Consider the following 6633-nt stretch of genomic DNA (forward strand, 5'->3'; position numbering starts at 1 on the left):
CCCTCCAGCGCTTCCACTTCGCAACCTGGCTAACCCAGCGTTCCCGGGGGTTTTCCAGGGATGAAACCGTGTCGTTCCGTTCATTCTCTCGGTCACTGAAGAGGGGCCATCCCTTCGCTCAGCGCCGTGCGTGCTCCCCGAGAGCACCCAGGGAGGCAGCAGCAGACGTTCGGGCCGACCTGTGTCCCCTCCCCAGGGGACAGGAGGAAGGAGCATCCGCTGGCCTTCACGGTCAGTGGCAGCCCGGACAGGCCTGTGGGAGTCACCCCTAGGAAGCCTGAGCCTCCCGGAGGTCGGCACGGAGAATGGCTGCTCTTTGTAGGTGCGCAAAATAGGACTTTTTTTCGGGTCACCCCAGCCCCGGCCGTGCCACAAGATGTCCCATCCTGGGAGAGACAGCCGGGTCGCCGCAGCCCCGTCGGTGGCAGTGAATTTCCCGCATTGTTTGGGGAATGTTTTGGGGCATGCCGCTCGGATGTTCAAAGAAGATAAAAAGTAAAATCAATCTAACAACACACACGCACACCCATCCCAGGGAAGGTGGTGGATAGGAGCTAAAGGCAAAGAGGGAGTCAGGTCAGAAAGACAATTATCGTTTCTGATTTTGCCTTTGTGATTTCTTCACCTTCCAAATAACATTCAGGTGTACTCTTGGCAGTAAGTCCCACGTCAACTAAAACAAAAAAAACCCCAAAAAACAAAACAAAACAAAACAAAACAAAGTCATCCCTAGCAGACGCGTGGAGTTAAGATTCTACCAGGATTTACACTTCCAAACAACCGTCGGGCAGCATCCCGGCACCAAGAAGCTCCGCCACAGGGTGTGCGTATTTTTCTTGAGGATACCTTTTGCCATTTTAGGGAAAGCAGGCTAATAATTTAAGTTTGTGAAGTCACATGTAGCTTTAAATAGGCATCAACATTAACAATCACGAACCCCGCGGTAATAGCTCTTAAATACCTCGCTAATAGCCCCCACGTGGAAAGAAATCCCCAAGTGTTATAAATTCAGTTTAACGACCAGAAAACCTCCTGGGCAGTGGCGAAATACGAAAGCTCTCTTCTCCGAGTTCGCTGTCTTTGATTTATTTTTAACTACAGGCTCATGGGAACGCGACGCTGGAAAATCACGTCCAGATGTACCTAAAGAGGCGCTTTCTCTGCTGAAATCCTCTCCCTAAAGGGAGTGGGGGGGAAAAAATCGTTGAAATAGTTTGAATTTTGGTTTTAGCATGGATCTAATCGTAAAAAGAATGGGCAAAGCGGCGGCTGCGTTCGGCGCAGAGACGCTCGGCGAGCAGGGAGCGGCTCTGAAAATCGAGCGCAAGGGCGATGTTCTCCTCCGGGGTAGCCTGTGCCGGGTGGAGGGGAGGCAGCTCAGAGCCCGGGGCTGTTTGTTGGTCCCTGTGCCGTGCGTTTTTGGGAAGGTTCCCGGGTTCGCCCGGAGCCGGGCGGGCTCGCCAGGGCTGCTGCTCTGTGCGCCGGGCTGCGCGCAGGCGGTGCCGGCGCCTCCGCGCCCCGGCTCCGCTCTTGCCGTGAAGTATCAAAGATTTGGCTGTGAGAGTGGCTGTGCAGGACGAGGCAGGAATAGCGGCCCTGAGAAATGGAGGGGCTTTTCCCAGGTAAGAAATCTTTTGCCTAAGCCTCAACAGGGACTTGTTAGTGCCTTGAAGCGTTGGAACGAAAAACGACTATTTCTGATAGCTTTCACAAAGTTTATTAGCTTTCTGCTTCGGTAATTTTTACTTTTTTTTTTTTTCTTTTGAGAATTACATCCAAGATGGAATCGGGAAAGGGAAATAAACATGGCTGCGCTTGCTGCTGGCTCTCATTTAATCTATTCCATCTAATATTCCATATAATACCAACAAATAATGATAGGATCATCCATCCCCTTTCAATTGTACCGTAACGAATTATTCTGGTGCAGTAATTTGGGGCTGGATGTACCGTATAGATTTATTTTAAGTTTTTGTTTCCCGATGAGAAATTAACAAATCGCCTGAGCAGCCAGCTTTATGGAGAGTACAAAGCTGTCTGTCCTCGCCTTAGTATCGGGTATTACAATTCAAATCCAATCCTTTTCACCCTGTATTATTGGAAAAGGTTGTAGGGAGCTGGCCTTTGTTGCAGGAAATCCCATTTAAAATTGCTTTATAGGCCATTTACTGCAATCCTCGACATTGATCTCATTACAGCTCCCTCTCACTGCTGTTTATAAATCCTGGTATTTTCCAGCCCTTGGCAGCCATGCCTGATGGCATTGCTTGCTAGGATCTGTCACTGGGAGGAGAAAATGGAAATGGAGGTTCCATGCCACTTTCTGGATGGTTTTGTCTGGAGGAAACGTTGTTATTTACTGGAACAGTCGGCCAGAAGTAAATCTTGTGCTGACTCATCCGGTACAAGCTCTTAAACCTCCGGGCTGTCTGCTTGCAGAGGACGTGGATTTCTGTGCTGGAGCCTTCTCACGCAATGGCCTAATTCAGCCAGGAGGGGAGAAACACCCCTCTAGGTGCTGGGTTAATTGCTGGATTTAGTAGTCTAGAGGAAAATGAAAAGATAAATTAATAGAATTCATCTCCGTTCTGAACTGGTTCCAGAAGCTTTGAAGGGATGCTCTTCCAGAATACATCTCTGGGCAGGACTGTGTGGCTGCAAGCATGGCTATGAAGCTGATAAATTGCAGCATCTTCTGGGTGCTAGCAACTCTACAGATAGAGGGAGGAGTTAGGCCTTAAAGCTTGCCTTTGTCTTGAAATGGGAAGCTGCAAAACACATGCTGGGTGGAAATGAAACAAAATACAATGATGAGTGTACTTTTTCTTTCTATCAGTTCTTTCTGCACTAGCAGGTAAAGCCACAAATAAAAAACAGGCTGAAAGTTCCTCTAAGGCCCCTATTTTTATTTTTTTAATGGCTTCTGGATCTAGAACTAAGGAAATAAGTGGCTATATTTGAATTCTGAAATGGACAGCATGAAGATTTTAATCCCATTTCTGAACCATTATAACAATAGGATTATCCCAATTGCTATGTTTAAAATTTTCTTTTAAATTCATGTGAGAACAGAATTGGTATTTAGAATAATGCTTGTTATTGGTATTTAGAATAATGCTTGTTTTTCTCCCTAGGGAGAATGTGTACCTGATGCCTAGGTCCTCCGTGGGATTTGCTTGTTGCAGTACTGCTGAGTTGGTTTGAGGTTAGCTGACCTCAGAAGAAGCATGGAGTCTCACGTTCCCCAGCCAGCACCCTGGAGAGGAAAAAACCCTAAACAATCAAAAGATCCCCATCCCAGACTTGTGGGAAGAGCAACAAAAAGAGCAGGCAGATGTTTCCTCCTTCTATTTACAAGATTTCAGGAGAATGCCAGGCCTGACAATCCATACCATACAGAATATCTCTAGGAGCTCCATCGTGGTGTGTCTTGTCTGACAGCTGATCCAGCTCACCGAGTCATCAACAGTTAACTGTGCTCTTAAGTTCTGGAAGACCAATTTTCTTGTCTGGATTGAAGCACAGGCCCAGAGTGAGGGCTCTTGCACTCCCTGCTAACTAGGGGGTTGTCCAGGGTGATTAATTCCTGTTAAAACTTTTCCATCATAAGAGGCTAATTAAAGGCAGAAAATGAGACAAGACTGGAGCCAAGATCTCCCGAGTGTGAAGACTTTGTGTTCTAGAGATTTTTCTATCAATTTTTAATTTGTCTGTTTTTTACATTTCTTCTCCTCACACTTATTTATTGCACTGGATTCTAGTTTGTGTTAATGAAGCTCCCTAGCAGATTGATTTTTCCTCTATTATGATGAATTTCTTTGGAGGTTGTCTGGAACACCTTCCTGCTCAAAATGGTCAAGTTGCTGAATAGTTAAATGGATTTTTCTGTATTTCAGTTTTTGCAGTGATGTCCTTTCACTGGACATCACTGAGTGCAGTTCCATCTTCTTTACTCCCTTTTCTCACAGAAGTGTCATTTACACACAGTGATAAGGTCCCCTGCAGCCTTCTCCAGGCTGAACATTTCAAGATCTCTCAGCTTCTCAGTGAATCATTGAAATTGGAAAGGACCTTTAAGATCATCCAGTCCAACTTTCAACCCAGCACTGCACCTGTAACCCCTAAACCCCATCACCCACTGCCAGTACCAGACACCTCTTAAGCACCTCCTGGCATAGTGACAGATATTTCAGCCCTTTAATTGTCTTTGTGGCCTTTCACCAGACTCACCCAGCAAGGTCATGTCTCATCCTGGGGAGCCCAGAGCTGGACCCAAAGCTCCAGATGCATCCTGTCGTTGTTGGGCCAAAAGGAATGATCACCTCCCTTCACCTGCTGGAAAATTCAGTTTTAGGATCACATTTCTGCATGCTCAGAGTAGAGACTGATTACTCCTAGGTCATCTGTCCTGACTTCTTTTTTAATTTCTTCAGGAGCTCCTTGTTCATCCATGGATGTCTCCTGTAGCTTTCCTTTAATTTTCCACATGTTTAGTTGGACTGTTCTTAAGGCTGAAGGAGACTGAAAATCATCCAGCTCTTCTGGGACTCTTAATTCTTAATTCGTTTTCTCCTTCCTCGGAAAATATCCCATAGGATTCTGCCGAGTAGGTGCCTGAAAGAGCCAGAGTCTGTTGTGTTGTGATCCTGCCAGTTCTTCTTTTCGCATGAGAATCTTCAACTTCACAATTCCATGGTCACTGCAACCAAGACTGTCTTCAGCCCTCTCATCCCTGAGCAGCTCTTCCTCATTTGCAAGGATGAGATTCAGACAGTCTCTTCTCACCTGTCCCTTCACCAAGGGGGTGTCAAGAAGTTATCATTAATGCACTTGAAAGCAGCCAGAATTCCTTGTACACTGTTCTGCTGCTCTTTTGGCAGTTTTTGTAGTAGTTAAACCCACTATGAGCACTCCATAATAATAAATTATTAAATGAAACATTATAATAAATTATTTTAAAAAATCAAACAACAGAAATGTGGTCCTTATTCAAACTGATACTTTAAGTTTCAATTTGCCTAAGTGTAGGTAATGAACTACTAAATGGAAATTACCATGGGTTTTGTGGTGAAAAATAGATGCAATTCAAAGGAAAGCTGTACCTCCTACAAAATACTGTGTACTAGGGAGACATGATGCAGAATTGTTATATTACAGAGGATTTTCCAGTTAGAGACTCAGCTGGGGGTACCTGGATTAAGACTGGAGAATCTGTGGTAGGTTCACCCTGCCTGACAGGTGAGCCCTCACCCAGCTTCTTCCTCAAGGATGGGGGTGAGAATTGAAATGGCAAAAAGTGAGAAAACGTATGGGTTGAGATAAAGGCACATCAGTAAGTGCAATAAAAATTTAAAAAGCAAGTGCTTACATTTACATCACTTTCAGCAGACCAACACTGTGGCACTTATCAAGTAACAGCTTCTTTGGAAAAACACCCTGAAGTTTTATTGCCCAGTGTGATATTATAGTCTGGAGCATCTCTTTGTGGATCAACTCTCCATCTGTGTCCTCAAACTCCTGCCTGCCTCTTGCAGGGGCAGAGTGAGAAGTGGAGGAAGCCTTTATGCTGTGAACCTGATGGGTGCTGTGCCTTGGTCAGCAATAGGTAAAGCACTGGTGTGATGTCAGTGCTGTTTTGGGCACAAATACACAGCACAGCATAGCATCACAGACCCCAGTGCAAGGCTTTGCACTGTTTTTTAGGAGAAAAAAAAATTGAAAAGCTGACCTGATCATCATAGCTGTTGTAAGGTTGTTTTTGTTATTTTTTAAGGGATATGATGACCTTTCTGAATAGTTGCTTCATGGAAAATTCAATTACAGGTGAGAGTAATAACATCTGATAGAAAGGATAATATGGTTTGACTTCAGTGGCACCTTTTGGCTAGTTGGGATCTTGGGAAGTAGGGCTCAAGGTGAGCAGAAGAAATCATCCTGCTCCTCCTGGCACAGGATCCCTCTGTGGGCACTCGGGTGGGATGGGATGGCAGTGTTAGGGATCATAGGGGAAGAGTCCATGATGGGTCAGTTTGGTAGATCTGATCAACTAATTTAAACACTTCTTCTAGACACAGTGAGTAAGAGATTTGGGTAGAGTGGCTTTTGTCCCTTTCTTAAAGGCTTTCTTTGGCATAGTTAGCTGTCTCTAATATTTAATGCCTTCTTGTGTTTCTAGAGAGCATCCCTCTCCCTCTGAGCTGCTGCTTTGCTCAGCTTTCTGTTCCCTGGGAAAATCCTCAGTTTTTTACAGTCCTTCACAGTATCTTTATGCACATAAAGAGTCTCACTGGAATCACACACAAAATATTTTATGAAGAGACTGGCCATGAATTCATAGCTAGCAGCCAAATAGCCTCCACACTACTTAAAAACTCGGAGAGAATTGTTTTATTTCTGTGCTGTTAGTGTTGTTTTACATCCTCTGTTATCATAAATCACCTCTCATGATTCAGAAACTGAGTACTGTTGAATTTCTGAGTCACAAGCTCAGTGGCATTACCAGTGCCTCATCACATTATTGACATGATGGTGAAAGAGATCTGGTAAACTTGCGAATTATGTAAGTTTGCACCTTCATTTTGGAGTATTTTACATGAGAATGACTTTTTTTTGGGAATTAGTTTTATCCAAAGG

The 6633-nt window shown here is 44.7% G+C and overlaps 1 long non-coding RNA gene across 1 annotated transcript; it reads left to right on the forward strand.

Moving 5' to 3' along the window:
* The first annotated feature begins 1488 nt into the window (after window positions 1–1488).
* Window positions 1489–5323, forward strand: LOC146767527 (uncharacterized). Its single transcript, XR_014954683.1, has 2 exons — window positions 1489–1622; window positions 3135–5323. It is a non-coding gene; the product is annotated as an uncharacterized LOC146767527 (long non-coding RNA).
* The last annotated feature ends 1310 nt before the right edge of the window (window positions 5324–6633 follow it).

The sequence above is a fragment of the Lonchura striata genome, chromosome 4, assembly GCF_050655825.1.
Source record: "Lonchura striata isolate lonStrDom1 chromosome 4, ASM5065582v1, whole genome shotgun sequence".
In the NCBI taxonomy this organism is placed as follows: domain Eukaryota; kingdom Metazoa; phylum Chordata; class Aves; order Passeriformes; family Estrildidae; genus Lonchura; species Lonchura striata.